This window comes from Ranitomeya variabilis, chromosome 7 (assembly GCF_051348905.1).
Source record: "Ranitomeya variabilis isolate aRanVar5 chromosome 7, aRanVar5.hap1, whole genome shotgun sequence".
In the NCBI taxonomy this organism is placed as follows: Eukaryota; Metazoa; Chordata; class Amphibia; order Anura; family Dendrobatidae; genus Ranitomeya; species Ranitomeya variabilis.
In genome coordinates this window covers 179,569,942-179,593,413 of record NC_135238.1, presented here as the reverse complement: position 1 = coordinate 179,593,413, position 23,472 = coordinate 179,569,942, and the positions used below count along the sequence as shown (strand labels likewise).

Sequence of the window (23,472 nt, the reverse complement as noted above, 5' to 3'; positions counted from 1 at the left end):
TCTCCCTCCAGATAAGCAGCGGCTCTCTCATAGAGAACATGGGAGCACTTGGACGAGCATTCCGGAGTGCGGAGAGGTTGGGAGTGTTAATGTTCGGCCAAACTATTGTTTGGCCAACTGGTATCTAATGTGTATGGGGGCCAGGTATATATTCTCTGAAAGTCTCTGGTATTTCACGGAAAATGTAGAAGATCTGGCCAAACACCATAGCCAGAGAGAGACGAGTGGACGGACGCCCCCAACAGGCTCTGATTCCTGCTGCCTGGAGTAGTAGCTCTATCCGCAGCACATTCCACCAGTATTCATGTTGTCTAAGAGCATGTGCACACAGAGGTTTTATGTGTTGTGTTTTTCATGAAGCCTTAAGGCTATGTGCGCACATAAGAGTTTTTGGAGCAGAAACTGATCGGAAACTCTTCACATCTCAAAACTCCTCAAAAACTTTGAGGTCCACTCAGTTTCTTTTCTGAAAACTCAGCAAAAAAGACTCCCATAGTCCAGAAATGACTTGTGATAAGATCCCACAGTGAGTTTTTGGTGAGTTTTTGACTGTGTATTTTCGCTGCATAAAAATATAACGTCTTACAGTTCCAGCAATGTGGATGGGATTTCTATAAACCTGGTGCCCACTTAGCTTTTTTTATGCTATGTAATCTGACTTATGATGCATTTTTGGAACATGTCAATTTTGATTGTTCAGTGTGCATCGTTAATAGCCATCTATCTGTGTAAGCTGCTTATTAAACAGTCGGTGGTCTTTTAAGCGTTAAAGGGAATCTGTCATCTAATTTTGGCCCTATAAACTGTGGCCACCGCCGTTAGGGGCTGCATTCTGTAATGCTGTAGATAAGCCCCCCGATGTATCCTGAAAGATGAGAAAAACAAGTTAGATTATACTCACCCAGGTGCGGTTCGGTCTGATAGGCGTCCTAGGTCGGGGTCCGGCGCCTCCCATCTTCATACGATGATGTCCTCTTCCTTGCTGCTGTCGGGGCTCCTGCACAGGCGTAATTCTCTGCCCTGTTGAGGGCAGAACAAAGTACTCCAGTGCGCAGGCGCCGGGACAGGTCAGAGAGGCCCAGCACCTGCGCACTGCAGTACTTTACGCTGCCCTCAACAGGGCAAATCCGTACACCTGCGCCGGAGCCGCCACAGGAAGCAAAGAAGAGGCCCACCGGACCACCCCCAGGTGAGTATAATCTAACTTGCTTTTCTTATCGTTCAGGTTACATCACATCGGGGGCTTATCTACAGCATTACAGAATGCTGTAGGTAAGCCCCTAATGGCGGTGGCTGCAGTTTATAGGGCCAAAATTAGGTGACAGATTCCCTTTAATGCCATATGTTGTGTAAGCCCACTTTAAGGCTGGTTTTCATAATGGGGACTCCTCTGCATTCGGCATTCATGCGATGTCCATCTCCTGGCGCATTACACACATGCCATCTATTTACGGTATGTGCCGAAAAAAGGTGCAAGTCAAAAATAAACTATCAGTTGGTTTGTTGTTTTTTTCAGATTAACGTACGGTTGGTTTTGGCAAATCTAGTATGCATGTCAAAGAACATGTCATAGAACATGGAGTATGTCATTAATAAGACGCACATATAAAGATTTTTTATTTTGTCCAGATAAAGTGATCCGACTCTTGAGTGCCTCTCATCACGGTTACAATTCGTCCAATGTGCAGTACTCGTCCATCAGACTTGTTTTTGTGAGCTACATTTGTCTGAGGAGCCGCTTTGCTGGGTTGTGCCGTTGTGAGCAGCTTCCAGTGGTTTGTAGACATGCATGCTTTGCATCGATGGCAGGTGTAGGTGTGCAGCCATACCTGCGAGCTTTGATGTCGGTCAGTTCTTGCGTTTGGCGAGTTATTTTTAGCGCCAGCGTTCCAGACAATGCAGGGACTGTTTGCAGGTAATTGATCTGCGCAGAGCAGGATTAGATAGCAGTTGTTACCAGCATCCACCTCCTCATTTCTAAAAATGGGGCTGTCAGAAGAGCAGCTGCTGTAGAATTGGAGGGAAATGCAGCAAGCAGCTGTTCATCTTCAGCACTGCAGGCTCTGCGAGGCAGGCTTCCTGGACACACTCACATCTGCTCCGTATTCACTGAGGCTCTGCTCATATGGCTTATTTTATCCAGCCAGTCGGCACGGGCTTAACCCGTTCACTGCTGCCAGCAGTTGTCCTGGATGATCTAATGGGACATTAACGTTTCATGAGCTCTTCTGGCTCGCCCTGTTAGTATTCATATGCTTAACGTTATTTCGAGTTGCGAGGCATCCATTTATTGGTCCCTATAGGGACAGTCCTGTTATCTAGTTAACCTGTTCCTTTCTCTCCGCAAAGGAAAGAGGCCGTTCATTCTGGCGGAGGATGGAACACAGCCTATACATGTAGGACTACTCCAGCGCGGTGGTGGTGTGCTGCGCCTGCTCTCCCAGCTGTTGACGCTCGCCTTCACTGTCCTGTCCATAAGTGTGTCCAGCCCCTAGAGCTCCGCCAGCAAATCAAGCAGCTCTGCGTTGTGCAACACACACACACACTGTTCTTCTCCACAGCACGGCAGGAGACCAGAGACAGCCCTACACTTGCACGGATTGATTTTACCAGTTATATTTACATTTTCTGAGTGCTCTGGTTATACCGCTCTTGTCTGACATCTTTTCTGGTTGCTTGGTTCTAAGAGGACTTCTTCCATAGCGACTGCCACCTGTCTGTAAGTCTTCTTCTTTACTTTGCTATGTTGCTTATGTCATGTACGATAAATTGCTTTTTTTTTTCATTCTATGCCTCCGTCATCCTTGAACTGTCAAACTAAGCTGCAACTTTCAGTATGGCTGCTGCGAGGAATTCGTGCATTTGCTTTGTAATTTGTCAGGACTGTTCTGGGTTCCGGATTCTTAATGTACGAACATCCATATTGTCTTATCCATAATTGTCGTTAGTAATTATGTCTGGAGACGGTCTCGACCGTCGGATGCTGTGTCTGTCAGATTTGCCTCTTGACGCTTTACACGTCTTGGTGCCCATTTGGAGAATGTTCTCATTCTGAGCTGTATAATTATTTTCACGTTCTCTGGAAATAATCAATGGCGTCTCTTTCATTAAACTAAAATGTATAGAACTCTCCCTCAGGCCATTCTTCTCGCCCATTGTAGGACAATGAAGCACTTGCTCCTTCACCCCCTTCAACATTTTGGTATTTTTTGTAGCCTTTGGTAAGGGGTTGCTTTCCACCGCTCACGGAAGTGGTCCCATCTCATGTCATTCACTTTCAGGGAAGGATAAAAAAAAGGCAGAGTAATTATGACAGTCATTCCATTGAGATTTTAATACCGTGATTATTGGTTAAAGCTGGGAATGATTTTCGGTGTTGGATGGTCTAGAAGGAGCAGGCTCTACTAGGAGGCATGTTTATTGTGCTGGGGTAAGAGCAGTTCCTGGAAGCTAAGGGTGGGGATGTGGAAGGTCCTATCATTTTCCTATCGACAGAAATATTAGCTTTGCAGCGCGCCCGCTCTCCGCTCCTTACTCTCCTGCTAATGGTGAGGCATAAATGTTTTAGTAGGGTTGATGTGTTGGAACCAGATCGAGCTTCTTTTCTTTGTGTGGTGATTAATTGTTATGGTCCCACCTCCTCCATCTCCACACCACATGTAAGGCCAGATACTCTCCTGGTGCTGCTGAAATGTACTGTTGTGTTATTAATATACAGAATACTTTTCTTTTATACCTGTACTGAAGTGACTTTTCTAAACTTTCCATTCACGTTGAGACAGCTACGTAATTACCGTATGTAGCCGTACATGATCAATGTATGAATATATTTTGTTCCAATTTTTCTGACAATGATAAAGCGGATCTGTCACCAGATTTCATGATACAGTCTTATACAGGAGGAGGCTGGTGTACTTACTTTGAAAATCCAAGGGAGAATGGCAGTTTGATCTGTTTTGAAAGTTTAAACTCCATCTCTGCCCACCTATCCTGATTAACAGTTTCTCAGCGTTCCTCCTCCCTGTTGACATCTCACACTGCTCAGTACAAGCTGCAGCTGTCAGACTGGTTGGTGGAGGTTAAAAACAGTTGAACTCATGACTTCTCTCGCTCTTTTTAGCTATGCTTGTAAAATGCTCATTAAGTATTTGGATTATAGAGCCATTCTGAAATGGATTTTCAAAGTAAATGCACTTGCATCATCAGGTTGAAGGCATCTATTTTTATAAAATTTATAAAGCATGCAGTTTGTACTGATTACAGGTGTTCTTTACAAGTTTATTACTTGCTATGATGTTGATACTTAATGGACATTTTAATCTAAATATGGCACACTATTCCATTAATTTGATGAAGTATACATTAATGTACCACGCATTATTACCAACAGTGTATGTAAGCTGTGGTGTGGTCACATCTCATAGTGTTGTGTTTGGGTGTAAACATAGACAGATGCAAAAATTGGGACATTGTCGAATAATAATGTACATATTGGAACTAGGGCTGTGGAGTCAGTAAGCCAAACCTCCGACGACTCAATTTCCATGACCGACTCCACCAAAATGGGCTCCGACTCCATCTCCACAGCCCTGATTGGAACAACTGTCTGTAAATCGTGCAAAAAAAAAACCAAAACCCTTTGGAGAATGGTTTTTAGTGTAGAGCTCACGTATTTTTGTACGTATTTTCAACATATGGAGAGACTACTACTACAGGACCACTCATGTACTGCTGTCCTTACCTGTCCTATCTTTGTGAATTAGGTGGTTGGATTTTTAAGCTGTCTTTATACTCAAGATTTCTGACTTCCAAAAAAACAGCCAATTTAGAACACGTTTAGTGTATTGAACAAGCCTGACAAATGATGACCAAAGGGAAGATGGGTGTCAAAAACATGATGTGCCATGTTGGATATTTGTGGTCATTGTTGGATGCGTAACTTTATAGAAAGTTACGTCAAACAGATCTTCCTCCCATCACCAGAAGCTGATAACCCAACCATTGGTCTGGGATTTCGCTTTAAAACCAAAATCTTCACAGACCGACCCTGAAAAAATAAAGGTTCTTATACATGGACTCGCCACCAAATGATTGATTGAATATTACCAATCAGCAGTCCTTTATTGTCTGTATACACAGGGAGACCGCGGTAAATGATGCACACTGAACGCTCTGTAATAGATGCGCATATTCTGCCATTGTTCTCGGCAGCACGAGTCCTTTCTTACACAGGACAATGTGCTGCCGAGAATCATCTTTTGTGCTGCACAAGAGAACACTTCACCTGATGAATGAGTGTTTTGATCATGATCATGGAAATGTATTTATAAAAGGAGTGTTCTTAAAAATGCTCATTTACGATAATCTGCCAGCGTAAATGCTTTATTAGTCATTCAGTAAAAGGTCATGTGGAAACCCTAAAGCCTTCGGGACCCGATTCGTCAAGAGAGATTTTGTTCATGCCTGTCTTGATGAGGGGATGTGTTGGAGGAAGATACTTCTTAAAAGTGACATGCGCCTCTGGACTCCTCTTACTCATAAGATTTGTGGCGTAAGGTGCTACCCTGCTCACCATGAATTAGACAAGCCGGTGTCACCCCGTTCAGCCCATTTTATTGGAACTTGCTTGAAAACTCCAAAAGTTGCAAACATTTTGCATTTTCTGATGACTCCTGGCCATTGTGTCCATGCACCTTCTGATTTGAAGGTACCCAAGAAATATATGTAGTTCAGTGCAATCTATTTCCTTGTCCGTAATCCATAAAGACAATCCAGAAAAAATTTTTGGTCTCTGTGGTCGCTGCTTTGCATCTCGAACAACCAGATCAGGCGCCACCGTAGACTCCATTTATCCAGTATCCTACATAATTAAAATTGAATAAATATCAGATATTCGGCATTATTGGTGGTAATGTTCAGAAGCATTGGGTAACGGACTCTTTTTTTTTTTTTTTTTTTTTTTTTTTTTTTTTTTTTAAATACGTCTTAATTTCTCAGAATTGTGGAGTACTGGCCTTTAGGTGTAATCTTCGAAATTATGTACTTAGCGTAACTTGTATATTGTACGGGCCTCTGTGTGGTACTTTTTTTTGCAAGCGTGGACGAGCCATTGGTGATCTCTTGGGATTTGTGTTACACTTGGGCTTTTTCACAACCACAGTGTCTACTAGAGAGAAACCACAGTGTTTCCTCAGGTCATACAACAGCGTGTCTGTGGTTTGTGTGTAAATCACTGAGGCAGAACCTGAAGTTCCTCAGCAATGCTCTGTACAGATGTGACAGTCTTTTGTCGAGAATCTGATTAGAGCTTCCTGGATTACATGACTGAGGTAATTATATGTCCCAACGCTAGCGTCCCATCGAGCAAAAGCAGCTGAGGTGTTACCGAGGGCAACCAGTGAGGGAATGTAATGGTTGCTATGGATGGTGACTACCACCATCCTGTGTGGATGACAGGGTCATAATTAGTGAATTTGTATTTGAGCATGTGCCCCTTCTGTACATTGTAATATTTTGTTTTAAAAGACAGTGTGTGAAGTGTTTTTTTTAACCCCTGCATGACCAGAGCTTTTCGGCTTTGCGTTTTTTGCTCCCCTCCTTCCCAGAGCCATAACTTTTTTTTTTTTTTTTTTCTTTTTTTCCGTCAATATGGCCATGTGTGGGCTCTTTTTTTTTTTTTTTTTGAGGGACAAGTTATACATTTGAATGACATCATTGGTTTTAGCATGTCATGTACTAGAAAACGGGGAAAAAAATTCCAAGTGTGGTGAAATTGAGAAAAGTGCAATCCCACACTTGTTTTTGTTTGGCTATTTTGCTAGGTTCGCTAAATGCTAAAACTGAGTTGCCATTTTGATTCTCCAGGTCACTACGAGTTCATAGACACTAAACGTGTCTAGGTTCTTTTTTATCTAGGTATTAAAAGAAATTTTTTCATGATCTGGGGTTGGGTGAGGGCTCATATTTTGCGTGCCGAGCTGACGTATTTAATTATACCATTTTGGTGCAGATACGTTCTTTTGATCGCCCGTTATTGCATTTTAATGCAATGTCGTGGTGACCAAAAAACGTAATTCTGGCTTTTCGAATTTTTTTTTCTCTACGCCGTTCAGAACACGGCAATACCAAATATGTGTAGGTTTTTTTTTTTACTTTTGCCATGCTTCAAAAGCCTTCAGAAGCTGGCACAACTCAATCGGCTCTGCTACATAGGAGTGATGCATAGATCTCTCCTATGTAGTAGATTTACTGCATTGCTATGAGCGCAGGGTGGCGCTCACAGCAATCCGACAACAATCATGACCTCGGACGTACTATCCCGTCCAAGGTCAGAAAGGGGTTAAGATCGCCTTTTGAAATTGATTGCGTATTTTTTGGGCGCAGTCAGACAGCCGTATAAATCGGAGCGAGATCAAAACACAGTGCACAGACTGGCTGGCAGCTCTCTCCTGACTTGAGCTTAACAGCTTCGACTATTTCTATGCAGCTGAGACACGTTCAGGTCAGGAGAGCCGCCAGCCAGTCCGTGCACTTTGTTTTGATCTCGCTCCGATTTATATGGCTGTCTGCCTGAGCACTTCGATTAACAGATTAGTAAGGGGTCTTACTTTGAGCACTCTCTCTGAATGGCAAATTGAGCAGGTGTGCCTTCAGTCTTCTGATCATTTACTTTGACTGCTGGACCCCACAGATCTGATATTGGGGTGAGACAATCCTAACGGCCCCCATACACAGTAGATGGGTGTTGGCTGAACGATTGTGCTGATGGCCGCTATCTGTCCCGACTCTCCTATACATAGGTGCTCGGCCGAGCATTCTCTTGTTCTCTGAGCATGTTGTTGCCAGACTCCACTGGTGACGGCAGGTTTTGTGGAGAACCAAATGATTGGGTGTTGAAATTCAACAGCTCTGCTCTTTCTCCGCCTCGACATCATTATCCAGGGAAGAGTCAGGACATTCCACTGTACATTAGATGGTTTCCCAAAATTGGCAAGTTCGGCCAAATTGTATCTAATATGTATGGGGAACTTAAAGGGATTGTCCAGTCACAACCTGTCAGTTGAATAGTTCATCAATATGAGATTGGTGGAAGGCTGACGTCTGGAGAACGTCAGCTGGAGATAAATATAAGAAAGGAATGAAGCTGCAGAGCGTAGATTCATTCAGTGTGTAGTGGTCGCTGCCATGTACTGCAGAACAGCTCCTATTCAATAGAATCATATGGATAGGTCATCAGTGTGGTGTGATCAAGCAACTCCTTTATGGTTAGGTGCAAGAGCCATTTGTGTTAGGCCCCTTTTACACATCAGTTTTTTGCTGTCAGTCACAGTCCGTTGGCTCGACGGATCCGTCGCAGATTGTGAAAAATTGATGCGACGGATACATTATTTGGACGGATCCGACTAGTGGATCTGGCGAATTGGATCGGAGAATGCTGAGTTAAAAAAAAAAAAAAAAACGGAATCAGTCACCAGATTCCATCATTTGACCAATCCGGCGCCATAGGCTTCTATTCCAGCAAATGACGGACGGTGACAAATCCGGCGCTGTCCGTTTTTTTTGACGTACACAACAAACATTACTTTGTCTGTTGTCTCTGTCCCCCGGACAAACAATTTTCGACGGATCCGGTGAATGACTGATGAAACGTGAGGCCATCCGTCGCTAATACAAGTCTATGAGAAAAAAATGGATCCGGCAGCATCAGTTGCCGGATCCGTTTTTTTCTTTCAAAATTTGACGGATTGCGACTGATGGCAAAAAACAGATGTGTATAAGGGGCCTAAGTTGTCCAGTTAAACAAAATCCTGAGTATCAAAATCATGTTCTTCATCTTATTAATTCTACTTCTGTTGTCACTGGCTCCCTGATCTTCAGCTATCCTCGCTGGCCTAAGGTCAGCAGCTCCATTTTCCAGTGTTGGCACATGACCAGTGCTGTATGTGAAGGATTCGGACTGAGTGGCTTTTTTCAATAGTTTAACCAGCCCCATTTTCTGTCACTACTGATGCATAGAAAAAGAAGGGGTCAGGCTTAGCTATTGAAATGAGCCATCCAGCCTCCTTTACACAATCACCATCACGTGGCTGAAAGTGGATCTGCTGAACCTGGGACTGCAGTGTGAAGATTGAGGCACCTGTGGCAAGAGAAGCAGATTAGTAAGCTTCATGTTACTGCTTCAAGGACTATTATGTATAATTTTAGCTGGACAGTCCCTTTACTGGGAAGAAGTCTTGATTAGATGCATCGAGTGCTTTTCAGTTTGATGATCTGTAATCTCAGCATGTCCATCCTGCACTAAAATATTCATTTTCCATTGCAAGCGATGCAAAAACTGTCTGTTTGCTATGATAGAATGAGTCTGTCGTCCATTTGAGAAGGTAAAATGATAAAATAAAAATGAATATGGCTGCACTTCTGTTTTTCGCTTTTGCATGTGTTTTATTCCATGGGCAGTAAATCATTCCTTTCTCACATTTGCTCATACCATTAGCAAAGCAACCATTACCATGTTACCATCAGAACAAAAAAATAAATACGGAGTTTTGCTACACTTTTGACAGTACTATGCAGCTTTTAGCAATATAGTTGACAGTTAAAGTCAATAATTTTCGTTGTTGATCAAATGATCACCTTTTGTGAGTTTTAAATGAAAGCCATTATATTAATGTGAATAGCGTCTAAAGCTTTGTTATCCATTTTCATTACAATGACCAATAGTTGTTTTATTGATCATTCTTCACAGTTTAGCGTCCCTTTAAGTCTACCCCACATTATCTATCAGCTATGGAGTGAATAAGCGTGACCTGCAATACCAGCTACAACCACTACCAAATGTGCGGCGCTGTGCCTGGTAAACACTGCAGACACCACGCTGCCCCCTTCAGTGAGACAATATGCAGGGGTGGTCGGAAGTCTAGAGATTCATTTATCCTCAAAATCTTGGAAATCATTTTTAAAGGATGAACGTTCTGCATATTTTACTTGTACATTTTCACAGGTGAAAACTACAATAGCAGAAAAGAAAATCAGATTTTGTAAATCTTATATTTATTTATTTTTATTTATTTTTTTGTTTATTTTTTTTTTACCCATGAAAATTGGCAGTCAGTGCAGACTTTTAAATTTGCATGTCGATTCTGTTGTGGAACGAGCGTTCGTTTGTAGTTGGTTTCCTGTTAATTTCAGTAGGGAAGATAAAATCCAAATCAGTAGTATTTATTTATTTTTATTTATTTTACTCGCTTGTATAGCGCCATTAATTCTACAGCACTTTACAGACATTATCATCGCTGTCCCCATTGGGGCTCACAATGTAGAATCCCTATCAGTATGTCTGTGGAGTGTGGGAGCAAACCGGAGAACCATGGAAATAAGCAACTTTGTAATTTTATTTTATCAGAAAAATTAGCTTTTTCTCAAAATCCTCAATTCCCGGTTAAAAATCTGTATTCCGTATTTTTAGACCTTTTTCCTTTGCTTTCTGCTGAACATTTTCTGTGCAGATTCTGCAGCCATGAAGCAAAAGAAAATAATTATCTTTAGGCTATGGCGATATGGTGACGTGTCGTGCAACAATGAAATCGCAGCTACATATTGCAACATTGGATGTAATAATGTATTATGTCACTTGGCAGCTTGTGACCGCGTCACGTGTTTCCAAACGAGTTGGTCACAAGTCCCACACACGACTTGTATTGAAGGCTATGGCAAGGCTGACGACACATTGCAGAGCTGTTTTTGGCACGCAGCTTTACAGAGGATTGCTATTGAGCGACACATTGTATCCCCCTAGCTTTATCCGAACTTGCCTTGGGGTCATGTTCAGACATGATGTTCACAAGCATTCTGTTGTTAGAATTGTTGCAGATTTTCCATCATGCGAGTGCCTTTAATTGGCTGAGAGAAGTTTTATATGTAGACCACAGTGTACAGTATAGTTTTATTGAAAGGTAGAGACTAGTGCTGAGTAAGGTGTTATCTGAGCATGCTCTGGTGCTAACCGAGTATCTTCCGCATGTTCAAAAAATATGTCCGAGTCCCCACAGCTGCATGTCCCGCACCTGTTCGACAGCCGCACCACATGCAGGGATTGCCTGTGAACAGCCGCGAGACATGCAGCCGCTGGGACGCAAACATATTTTTGTGGAGGACACCGAAGACACTCGGTTAGCACTCAAGCATGCTCAGATAACACCTTATCCCAGCACGTTTGCTCATCACTAGTAGAGACTAACTGAGACCACTCCTGTTCCCGTTGTGCCCCTATATCTCCTCGAGAACTAAAAGTTATATTTGGTGTACATACTAAAGTTTGGATAAAAGTGAAGGAAAAATATCAGCCTGGAAGAGTTTATGCTAATGATTCCGCCTACGTTACAGGTAGAGGTAAACTTGTTTTAGTGTGCTCACAGCTCATAAATTTTGTCTAATTTTTAATTGTGTTATAGTCACCTCTGATTAAGCACTTAAAAAAACAAAAAAATCCTGCTATGATGAGTGTAACCACAGTGTATGTGAGACGGGGGCGGCTAGAAGATGGGGGACCTGTGAAACCATTTACATCATGGATTCTATTGCAACAGCTCATCAGCTTTTATAATTCCGCTCTGGAGCCAACCGAAGTGGAAGTGTCGTCTTCTAAACTACCTCCATTAAAGGGAATCTGTTAGTAAGTTTTTGATATGTAATCTCAGAGCGATGAAGGGGCTGAGGTTCTGATTCCAGCAATGTCACTTAATAGGCTGTGTGTTTTAGTTTTGATAGAATCAGTGTTTTATCAGCAGAAGATTCATTACAGGACTATGTGTCCAGTGCCTCCTAGTCAACTGATCTGCATAACCCTGCCCCACCACTGATTAGCAGCTTTCTGTCAATATACAGTGAACACAGAAAGCTGCCTATCAGTGGTGTACGTGGGGTTTTACAGGGCTCAGCCTTCAGAGAACTGCCAGATCTGCAGCAGAGAAAACAGAGATTGTATCAAAATAATTGCATGCAGACCAATAAGTGCCACACTGCTGGAATCGGGGTCTCAGCCCCTACATCATTCTGCTCTCAGATTACATAGCAAAACCCTGCTGTCAGATATATTGGAAACGGCTCAGATAGTAGAGCTGAAACGTTGCATGTTACATGGAAAAATAAATCGCTTGTCTTTTTTGCTGCCACAACCACGAGTCTCTTTTTTTGGGTTCGTAGTGCATAAGCATAAGGAGTAGGTAACCTGAGGCCGGCACCTTATCTCTTTATACTAAATATAGGATCCTGCAGCATATTTGCTTTACTGTATTGCAAAATGTACTAAATGCTTTTCAAAGAGTTTCTATTTATTTATTTTTGTTTCAGATTGGTTATTTTTATGATTATTATAAAGACAAAAAGATTAGCAGGACCCCAGTCCAGCTGCCACGTTGGTAGTCCGGCTGCCTCGCGGGTAGTCCGGCTGCCTCGCGGGTAGTCCGGCTGCCTCGCGGGTAGTCTGGCTGCCTTGCGGGTAGTCCGGCTGCCGCGCTGGTAGTCCGGCTGCCACAGTATTAAATCCATGCAAACCCGCCAGCCAGAATCTCTGAATCGCCTTCTGATTTGTAGGCCCGATGTCACTCCAGGCCTAAATATATATTATAGTTTATTTTTTATTTCACATCAGTGGGAGTCGATGGGTGTCTTATAGGGCTACACGGCTTCCCATAGCTTTCATTGGGCTACACATCATTAGTTTTCCCCGTGCAGATATGACCACCCCGGATTCTACATGCAAGGACGCCAATCCCAATCCTACAAATAAAGCGCAGTGTAAGATTATCCAAACGGTTTGTCGACCAGATTTCATTAACCATGGAGCAAGTGTTGAGCCCGTACAGTGCACATTATTGTGGAGCAGACTATCCGCTCTATGGCCGTGTGTGTAGATGAAAACCATGAATTCTGAGGCGATCGTAACCCACGTCACTCATGGCCACATGTAAGAGGAACCGTGCCTGGCTAGGAATGCCGGGCCCCCCATTAAGTGGCTCAATGTGCACTTTTCAAACACATCACTTGTGGAATTTTCTGGTGGTCTCAGATAAATAGTTGGGAGGAAATGTGTGCGGTTTTCACAGCAAAGCATAACCTTCCTGTCTTCTCGTCTGCTCGGCGCAGGGTCTGGGGGGAGATACGGATCATTGGCATGTATCTGCTTCCCTTTCTCCTTCCCCCTGTGTGCCTTACGTTATGTTACAGAACTAATAGCGCCCTCCCCTGCATGACCCCAAATCATTACTGTATAAGGCTCTATATGGTTGTTACAGCACAGACTGAGCAGGAGATGTGCATGGCTTGGCTTTATCTACCTGGTGTTGATCCATTTGAAGAGAGCTGAATGGTAGAGGGCCATGGGGTAGGTTTTTGTTTTTTTGTTTTGGATGGGCTGATATAACCGTTTTATGACATGATGGCGCATGAATACTAAGGAGCGTATTTTCAGTCCGAGTGCGATCCAACAAAACATCGGATCACCCCTGGACCAATGTTAGTCTATGGGGCCGTGCGCACGTACAATTTTTTTCCTTAGGCAGTGTCCGAGGGAAAAAATGCCACCTGCCTGAGTTTGATTCGATATTCGGATCACGCTTGGCCAAGCAAGTCAATGAATCCATGAAAAACATCAGACTGCACTCTGATGACATCTGAGTGCAGTCCAATTTCCATGAGTGGAAAAAATGGAGACTTTTTTTTTTTTTTACATCCGAGATCAAAATGTCACTTGCACAATTGGCCCAATTCGGATGAGAGAATCTATGGCCGTCTGCACCTGCCCTTATAGGATTCTGTCCATCACAAAGTTGTGCTTTCACTATATGAGGGATAGTAGATTAGTAAATGGGTATGAACTTATTTTAGAGGACAAAATAATGGTGCACCAGGGGAGACAGAGGAGCTGGGATCTTCACCAATCGTCAGCACAGAAGACCTGTGTCCCCCGTTCTCTCCTAGATCCAAGACGACAGCATGGAGTAGCTAAATGAAGCTACAAGACTTTAGCGTTCGGATAAATTAAGTACTATTTTATTTACAGATCTTTCCTGTCAGCTGCCTCACTAAGATGGCAGATCATGTTGTCATCATCAATTTTGATCAATATTTTATGGTTCATTATTTTGTGCATTACAGGGAAAATTGACCTCCTGTTTCTTTGAGCTTAGAAGGATTCAGCTAGTCGGTTAATAATCATGTGATGTCATAGACCTAATGGAAAAGAGAAGAATTGTCTGGGTAGAAAGGCAAAATGAGCAATTGTAAGTGCACAGTGCTATATCATATGATGACTGCAGTATATTAAGAGGATAACAATTTTGATGGGAGGAGGAGGAGGGCTTCTTTAAGAGGCACCTATCGGAGTCTTCATGTCAAGTCCTGAATTCAACATTATCTCCGTTTGTTACATTGTTGGTGTTTCCCATCTCCCAATGCTTTTTCTAAAAAGAAAAAAAAAGAAAAATATATTATCTTAAAAAAAGCAGATTAAACCCCTTTTGTAATGTAGCGAATTAAGCCCCCCCAAAAAGAGTATAAAGCATGGAGTTAATGTGTGATGGAGTGTTTGCTCCTTCTCCTCTTCCACCCACGCAGCAGAGCGCACATCCCACAGCCTGAAGTTAATGACTAAATGGATGCTGAGGGAAAAAGCAAACAGGAGCATGTTCACTTACAAACCTCTCTGCTTTCCTTGTTCTATTTTTGACTTCCAGAGATTTTTCTCAGAGAGATGACTGTTTTCAGCTAGATCGTGTAAGAGTCCATATTTTCCTACAACAGACAGATGTCAGGAGCGCTGACAGGTCTCGTTAAAAGCCTGTATTCTCCACTAATGTGAACTTGGGCATCGCTCCCCAGGCTTCTCACTTGCTGGTGGGCGGATGCTCCCCCTTGATTGACAGGTCGGACCCTTGGCTTCATTTTGCCTGTGTTTTCCTGATGCTGCAGTCAGTGGCAGCTTTACCTTCGCAGCATTGGACGAACACAGTCCCACCGCTTCTGGTCAGGATCAAGAGAGAACATCGTCCTCCAGCGATGCGTTCAGCTTTACAGCAGCGCTTACAAACTCTATGTCACAATCCATTTTTGGATGCTTGGCAGCTCTGGTTCCACTATGATTTAAAGGTAGCTTTTTTTCCTTTCAGGCCATGAGGGGTTAATGTCAGTTTCCTTTGCCTGCAGTGTACTGCAATTGCAGAGTTGCTAGGTCAGCTGATGTGGGTGGTGACCACTCCCACCATCCTTTAAATAGTCACCTGATGCATCAGCTGACTGTGTAGAGCAATCTATGTTGATCAAGCCTGGAGTAAGGAGCTTGCTGGCTGCAGTGGTGAATCTGCTGGCTACGTGGAGTTCGTGGTCTGGGTGCCTTTCCTCACTGTGCAGTGCTTTGCAGCAGAGAAGGCTATTAAGCTACGTTTGGTGTGTTTTCTTCGTCTGTCTCGTGTTTGTTACTGTCCACTGTATTGTACCATCTGCAATGATGAGGCTAGCGCCCTTCCCGGCCCAGTGCACTAACCAGGGCAGTGCGAGGTGACAGCGAGGGACGAGGTTCCTGATGGCGGCGGGGGGAAGGACCCCCTTAGGGCGTTAGAGGAGTGCAGGGACAGGCTCAGGTTGGAGCTCAGGAGGTGTCCATCCCTCATTCCCTATTGGTAGGGCCTTCCTCTCCCCTTTATCATCCCGTTGTGTGTTGTGCCATCCACTGACCCACCCCCTGCTGGGTCAGTACATATTATGACACTGTTGGAAACGCTTGTAAACATTGTGCGTGTTTAGCCACCACTGATAGACTTCAGCGGCGGCTCGTAAACTAAGCATCGAGCTTTAAACAATAAAATAAAAAATACCACCATTCTCGAGGACAGAGAGGATTATGAATAAGTAAATTGCTTTTTTTTTTTCTTTTTACAGCAAATATGAAAAATGATTCCTAGATTACATTTTTTCATGGGCGTTTCCATGACCCTTGTTGAAGGAGTGTGTCTCAATATATTCTGCAATATCCAATCACTGTTTGACATTGTCAGACCTATAGGGACAACACACACACGACCGCTCCTGCCAGCGGTTCAGATGCTCCACATCAACAGAGCAGCTCTTCTACTTCCAGGCCGCTCTGTCAGTGCGGCATAACTGCTCATATCTTGTTGATTGACAGCAGGCTCCCCGCAGTTGTGCAGCAGTGAGCTGGCTGCAAATCATCTTGACATTGGCAGATACTCTCCATCATAGAGCTGAAGAGAAGCCCCTGATATGTCATCGTGAGGTCAGCAGAAACTGCTGAATCGATGACTCTAGTTACCCTTGCCTGTATTGCAACAATGGCATTCTGTCCATAATTCACATGACCGCTGCAGGCAATCAGTGGCCTCCAGTAATTGTGGTCAGGTGTACTTAAGGGGTATATCTGTCACCAGGTTTTTGCCACCTAATCTGAAAGCAGCATGATGTAGAGACAGTATACTAATCATAGTATTGTCACTTCCCGAGTTGCTTGCTGTAGTTATCGTCTGCTGCTGATAAATCAGTGATCTTATCACTAAGGGACTAATGAACCTGCTGCCAGGTAGTCCTCCATATTCTTGATCTCTGTATATCCTTGCCCCACCACTGATTGCCAACTTTCTGCCTATGCACAGTGTACAGATAAAGCTGCCAATCAGTGGTGTGAGTGGGGTTATACAGAGCACAGCATTCAGGGAACTGCTAGATCTGCACCAGATAAAAGTGATTTTATCTAAATGACAGCAAACAGCCAAGCAAGTGACACATCGCTGGAATCAGGGTCTCTGTCTCTACATTATGCCGCTCTCATATGAAGTTGCATAAGCCAGGTGACCTCTTCCCTTTAAGAGTTGAGTAATTGCTATATCCTACTCTATGGAAAGTTTTGTAAAATCTTGGACAAATACACCCGTGACATGTGATGTTCTCCATTATGCTCTGTTCACACCTGCGGTTTTTGAAATCTGTTTTTCTGTTTTATCGTAGGACCAGGAATCTGTATTATACACGAGTTCTGTTTCTGTTACATAACTGATGCAAATAGAAGCAAATGTGCTCCATTGACTATTATAGGATTTATCTGGTCTCTGTTAAGTGTAACAAAACAGTGCGGCAGCGGCAAATCTACATTCGTTGGACCATCGGTGAGGTTGTACGCCTCTTACCGCTCGCTCAGTGGGTTTTTGTCCACCTAATTAGGGCGTAAATTCCCATTTGCCAGATACAAGTGAGTAAATAGAATTTTTGCTGTTACATTTCCTTATAATAACGTCTGATCTGCTGAAATCTCCGCTTCGTTCTCTGGGTATCTAATCAGCAAATTGTCGGGGGAGAAGGATGACGCAGAACGTGTATTCCTCCGAGTCCCGGTGAAATCACCTTCCCTACATTGGAGCTTTGTCGTCATGTTCTCGGCACGGCCTTGTTGTGGCAGTCTGGTCTCCCTGGATCCTTCTTTTACTTGTGGTGTTTTCTGCCCTGTAACAGTTCAGACACAATAAACATCAGCCCTATGTTGTGGGTAATAATAGTATGCCTATTCTGCAGCCCTCCACTTGTCATCCATTCCAGCCAGTTTGCCCCAGAGTTGTATTACTGAATGGGTTCACAAATGACAAAAATGATCGCACTATGAAGTTGTTTGCTATGCTTGTTGGAAACTGACATTTACGTCAGCGATTTTTAAAAAAAATAAATATTTTTGTGTATTTTTTGCTGACTGGCTATTTTAGGGATTCCTAGTAACTTTCTCCTAATCCCAATAATAAAATAACCATGCCTACACGGTTTTATCAGAATCTACAACAGCTACAGGCTTGTGCTGTAAAGGGACTGTGCTGATCAGGCAGTGGATGGCACAGTGTTAATTTGTGACCTCTTTAATTTGTGCTGGTTCTTTCCTGTATCCACACTATTGTTGAAAAAGATTATGGTTTCTGTATGTCCCAATTACAACAGTTCGTTCTCACATTGTTTCAGTGCCGATGATTCTGCTGAAATTTCAATGTAGTTTAAAGAAATATCCAGTTTGAGCAAAACCCCTGTTTCAGGATTTAGGACCCACACTCGTATGGCAGAAACGTAATGTTGCATGTAGACTAATTCACAGCCTTCAGGGTCTGTTGTGATCGGATCTCCATGATTTTCATCCACTCGAAACCTTCCCCCAATGAGATGATTAGCTGCCTACCCACTCATCCCCCATACTAGCCAGTGCCGATAGCCATGTGGCCACCTTGATATTTGTGCTGAAGCTAGCTGGCACCCTTATGGCTCCTTGGACCTATTTCCCACATCATAAGGGCTCATTCAAACATTAATTTTTTTCCCATATGAGAAAAAGGAACTGATGAGTTTGGTCAGAGTTTGGTCAGAGTTTGGTCAGAGTTTGGTCAGAGTTTGGTCAGAGTTTGGTCCTCATATTTGGAGAGGGAAAGAAAAAGTTTCTCCATTTTCTCTATTCTTCCAGTCCTTGAAAATCGGTCCGCACTTGCATGGCATCCAAGTGCAGCCCGATGTTTTTCACAGACCCATAGACTTGCATAGCCGATTGTGAGACGACACTCAGATCAAAATTGGACATGTCGCCGATATTTTCCGCTGATCACACAGTCGGAGGAAAACATCAGACATGTGTACAGTCCCATAGAATATCATAGGTACAAGTGCCATCTGTGAAAACTACGGATAGGACTCATATGAGAAAATCAGTCGTGAGAACGAGCCCTCAGATGATAAATATTTCAGGGGGATTCATTTTTAATGTGATCTGCAGCCACAGAATTCTGTAGAGAAATTATAGTCCTACTCGTATAGGTGAACGAAAATCCATAGACAATAGTTTTGTCATTGCTTTTCTTCAAAGACCAATTATAGTAATCATCACTCCGAAACAAGCGAGTCGTGATGATAATTAGCCCGAATAAACAGGCCTTAAGTTAGCGCCCTGCTCTAATCCACAGATGCAGGCCGCGGGGCTCGAATATCCCATCATTTACTTGCTCATTGCCTGCAGTGGTAATGTAGACTGTCCGAGAGCAGAAGCAAGTAAATACTATAATAAGGCCGTGTTCACACATGGCAGAATAAAGAGCGAAAATCTGCAGATTACAAGAAAATTGCATTACATTCGAATGGGATTAATAAAAACGCCAATTTTTCCACCATTAGATTTTCATAGACATCTGAAAATTGACATAAAAATGTGGATTTTTGCTTGAAATTGGTTGCAAAGTTTCAACAGACTTCTTAAAAATCTGCAGCTGATTATTTTTTCATCCTTGGTGTTAAATTTGGCATTGTACAGTGCCTCAGAAATGGTAGATCATGGAAGTGCGCCCTTCATTTTTCTTTCACGTTGATCCTTTTGCCTTCCGATACATTTTTGCCCGGCGTTCTCCTTGGCAGTTTTGCATCTTCATTGCTAATAGAACTTGCAGGTTAAAAGTTCTACATCTTGTTGTAAATCCACATTATGGCACCAATGCCACCTATGAAAAGACTAGTTCGTAAGAACATTTGGCATCCAGATTACTTTGTTTTACTGGTTAGATGATTTTTTTATTTGATAGTTGGCAGATACTGTTGTTGTTATTGTTGTTTTTACATCCTTTTTTTTCCCCACATTCTTTTCAATAGAAAACACTGCAAAAACTGCTGAAAGATTTGACAATATGCAGATTTGGAGAAACCCTTTGGTTTATGTCTGCAAGGAAAAAATGAGCAGCACTGGATTTCAGAAATCTCAGTTACTGTAAAACGCTGCATTTTTTTTTTCCTACAGGAAAAAATGTATGGGACCTTGTAGCTTTCTAAATCCCATAATCCTACAATGAGATACGAGTTGTACCCCTTTCCCCATTATGTAGTAATGTCCCCCATCCTGGATCCGTCTTAGTATTTATGTTCCCCATTGTGCTATATGTCCCTTATCCTGGGCCCCATTCTGGTATATGTTCTCCATTCTGGTATATATCCCTGATCCTGGGCCCCATCCTGGTATATGTGTCCCTGATCCTGGGCCCCTTCTGGTATGTATGTCCCTGATCCTGGGTTCCATCCTGGTATACATGTCCCTGATCCTGGGCTCCATCCTGGTATGTATGTCCCTGATCCTGGGCCTCATCCTGGTATGTATGTTCATGATCCTGGGCCCCATCCTGGTATATGTTCCCCATTCTGGTATATATCCCTGAACCTGGGCCCCATCCTGGTATATGTGTCCCTGATCCTGGGCCCATCCTTGTATGTATGTTCATGATCCTGGGCCCCATCCTGGTATACATGTCCCCGAACCTGGGCTCCATCCTAGTATGTATGTCCCTGATCTTGGACCCCATCCTGGTATGTATGCCCCTGATCCTGGGCCCCATCCTGGAATGTATGTCCCTGATCCTGGGCCCCATCCTGGTATATGTGTCCCTGATCCTGGGCTCCATCCTGGTATATGTGTCCCTGATCTTGGGCTCCATCCCATCTTGGTATGTATGTTCCCCATTCTGGTATATATATCTCCCATTCTGCTGCTGTTTTAAGGCATTGAACATAAATGATCCTACTCACCTCCCCTCTGCTCCCAAACTTCATGGCATCCTCTTCTGAAGCCGATAGCTGACATCACTGCCATGCGCCCGCAGTCACTTGCACGCCAACATCAGCTGCTGGCCTGTAATTGACCGGCAGCATGTATTGCAGCACACAGACCCACCGTGTCTCTGCTCCGCAATACACTTCAGCTGAATGTGCATCCTAAGATGCACATCCAGTTGAAGTTTGTCCTGGTGTCGGCAGGCCTCTCACCCGCAGAGACCCGGTCGCAACCGGATTTGTTACACCCTTGCTCTTAATGTATTGCAGTTATGTTATATAGCACTGTGTACTTACAATTGCTCATTTTGCCTTTCTACCCAGTTAATTCTTCTCTTTACCACTAGGTCTATGACATCACCTGATTAAAAACAGACTAGCTGAATCCTTCTGAATGCCATGTAGAAACAGGAGGCAAATTTTCCCTGTACAAGTCATCAGTCACTGCAAATGCCCCTGGCAGGGTGAAGGAGGGAGCAGCTGGATCTGGAGTTGATGATGGGGATGATAAATGCAGGGACAAGAGACTTCCTGTTTCTACATAGAGCAGAGAAATGAGAAGATTTGTCTGGGTAGAAAGGCAAAATGAGCAATTGTAAATACACAGTTCTATATAATATGATTACTGCAATATATTAAGAGGATACAAACTTTGATAGGAGGAGGTGGAGGTCTTCTTTAAACAGATTTTACCCTTTGTTATGGGCTTTTTTACATGTTGCAGATTTGCCTCAGATTTTCCTTCTGGATTTGGAATGGAAAATCTACATCGGGTTAGTGAATGAAGCTTAACAAAAAAAATCTATTCCATATTCTACAAATAACAGAAATTGACCTGCGCTGCCAATTTTTTAATTTTGCAGCATGTCAACGTTCTGTGCAAGTTTTCATTGTGTATTTCTCACTATGCAGTACATGCAGATTAGGATGCGGATCCGAGAATCATCCACACAGATTATTGTCAAGTGTAAACATCTGTGGGAATTTTTTTTTTTTTTTTTTTACAGCAAAAGCTGTATGATTTGTTGTGGATTTTGCTGTTGGAGATTTCACTGCTTGTTTTATGCAAAAAGTAAGTCCAGTGTAGACGGCAGTCAGTCTATGTGACTGCAGACTTGTGAATCCTCTGTGTTCGCACAGTGCACACTGTCAGGATTCTCTGGCCCCGTGTGCGGGCGGTCATGTGTCTACAAGTGTGTGATTTGCATACTTCCGGCCAAATTCCAACTTGTTGGCATGTGACTGCATGTATGTAAGTCACATACTTGCAGTCACATTCCCGGCCCCAGCCGTCCTGGAGAATCCTGACAGCGCACACACTGCACGCTGGGAGGATTTATAAATCTGTAGTCGCAGAGTGACTGCAGACCTGTACTCCAAACCTGGACAACCCCTATAAGTTCAGTGATAAATCTGTATGCAGTTTGCTCCCCCTACTGGTGGCTGCAGGCAGCGAGAACTTTGTCTCTTGACTGTGTGAAGCAAGTAGATATTTTATAGAATGAACCCTCACTGAATTGTTGCATTTTGCTTAATTCTGCAAATAATACAGGAGATTTCAGGGCTCTGAAAGCAAATATTACACTTGCTTATCTGCTTTTACTCATTTTGACTTTTTTTTTAAAATTTTTTTCTTTGTCGGTTCGTTTTAGAAAAAACTCGTCAGTGTTTCCTGTTTTGCAGTAACGTGATAAGTGCTTGATGTTCCACAGGTTGCCGTATTTCATCACTTTATACAGCAGTGGATATCGCACTTGGCCTTGAGCCTCACGAACTCGGCATGTGTTTTAGATGACCTCACTGGCGCTCAGATGCTGTGTTGTTGGCTTCAGCAGTTTGATATTTTCCCCCATTCCCACCACTGTCCTAGGATTCAGGTCCACTGTTTCATAGGTTTTATATCTAATTGGGGCGTATTGCATCTCTGGTCCAGTGTTTTACATTCATTTACCACAGGACTGGTAAACCTCCCCCAATGCCAGTGCACAGCCCCCAGGATGCCCCCTCAACTCACCTGTACTGGGGTTCATCACTTGTGGCTTCACCCAAGATTCATTTTTTTGTCTTGTAGTGTTCTGACAATGTTTACTCCACATTCTTCTTGGGAAAATAAATAAATAAATGAATAAAAATATATATATATGTATATTATAAATTTTCCGCAATGTAAAACAATGCAAATTAAACATTCTATTTGCAACTTTTTTAGCCTAAAATTCACGTTTTGCTAATATGTGCAAAAACAGGATAAAAACACCAAAAAGTGCAGAAATGTAATAATACTTCTCAGGGTTAGTGGAGCACAGGAGATGCCCACATGGAGTACATACACATTGTAAATGTCCAACATATACAGATGCTTCTCACAAAATTATATCAAAAAGTTAATTTATTTCTGTTCTTCAATACAAAAAGTGAAGCTCATATATTAGTCATTACAAACAGAGTGATCCATTTCAAGTGTTTATTTCTGTTAATGATGATTATGGCTTACAGCCAACGAGAACCCAAAAGTCATTATCTCAGTAAATTAGAATACTTTAGAATACTATATACTTTAACACAGCTTGAAAAATCATTTTAACAGCCGAAATGTTGGCCTCCTGAAATGTATGTTCAGTAAATGCCCTCAATACTTGGTCGGAGCTCCTTTTGCATCAGTTACTGCATCAATGTGGCGTGGCATGGAGGCGATCAGCCTGTGGCACTGCTGAGGTGTTATGGAAGCCCAGGTTGCTTTGATCGCAGCCTTCAGCTTGTCTGCATTGTTGGGTCTGGTGTCTCTCATCTTCCTCTTGACAATACTCCATGGGATGAAGGTCAGGTGAGTTTGCTGCCAATCAAGCACAGTGATCCTGT

General features: G+C 43.0%; 1 protein-coding gene across 2 annotated transcripts in view; it reads left to right on the top strand.

Moving 5' to 3' along the window:
• Window positions 1-23,472, top strand: part of HDAC4 (histone deacetylase 4) — a 173,179-nt gene that overhangs the window by 98,031 nt on the left and 51,676 nt on the right. Inside the window, exon 1 of one of the 2 annotated variants that reach the window (XM_077272391.1) lies at window positions 2,595-2,719. The exons of the other annotated variant lie outside the window; for it this stretch is intronic. The gene's annotated coding sequence lies outside the window, so the exon portion shown is untranslated. Of the gene's footprint in view, window positions 1-2,594; window positions 2,720-23,472 lie in introns of those variants that run through there. 2 annotated transcript variants of the gene reach the window in all.